Genomic DNA, 893 nt, shown 5'->3' on the forward strand with positions numbered 1-893 from the left:
TTTGCCAGGAGCGCTACTTTCAAATTTCAGGGTTAGTACACCCCCTGAGTTAAAAATTGTGATATCTGGAACAATTATTCATTTCACCTGAATACTACAGAAGTACAATACACGATCGAAAGAGTTCAAAATGTTTTATTAATACTTGGTAGTTACGGCATTTGACTCGCAAACTTTGGGTTGCGAGTTGGAATCCCAATAACCAAACATGCTGGCACTTTCAGTCGTGAAGGCGTTATAATGTAACAATCAACCCCACTATTCGTTAGTAAAAAGAACAGTCCAAGAGTTGGCAGTGGGTGGTGTTGACTAGTTGCCTCCTTTTAGTATGTCACTGGTAAATTAGAGACGGCTAGCGCAGAATGCTCTCGAGTAGTTTTGCGCGAAATTAAAAAAAACCCAACTCAACTGAAGCTAATAAAATTTGCCCTGAAAGGGGTCGGAGCAAGTGCGGTTTACTCCGACCCTCTTGTAGTATTAACAATCCACATTCATGGACGACCTACCATAGTTCGGAAGGGAGGAAGAGGTCTCAAAGTACCTGACCCTTTTAGGTCACAAAGACCTAAATTCCTATTAGGAGAGAGAGAGCTAATAAAATATTTTCCCCATTCATACACACTGTGGCTTAACGCTTGCTCATTATTATTGAAGAAGTAGAAAAAATAAAAATAAAAATTGAAACAAGTTAGAAGTGTCAAATTAAAAGCAGCCAGTAAGTGTTGATTTGTGGGTTGAAAAGTTTGTTTGTTTGTTATAAATTTCGCGCAAAGCTACACGAGAGCTATCTGCGCTAGCCGTCCCTAAATTACCAGTGTAAGACTAGAAGAAAGGCAGCTAGATATCACCACCCACCGCCAACTCCTGGGCTACTCTTTTACCAACGAATAGTG

This window comes from Limulus polyphemus, unplaced genomic scaffold (genome assembly GCF_000517525.1).
Source record: "Limulus polyphemus unplaced genomic scaffold, Limulus_polyphemus-2.1.2 Scaffold3024, whole genome shotgun sequence".
NCBI lineage: Eukaryota > Metazoa > Arthropoda > Merostomata > Xiphosura > Limulidae > Limulus > Limulus polyphemus.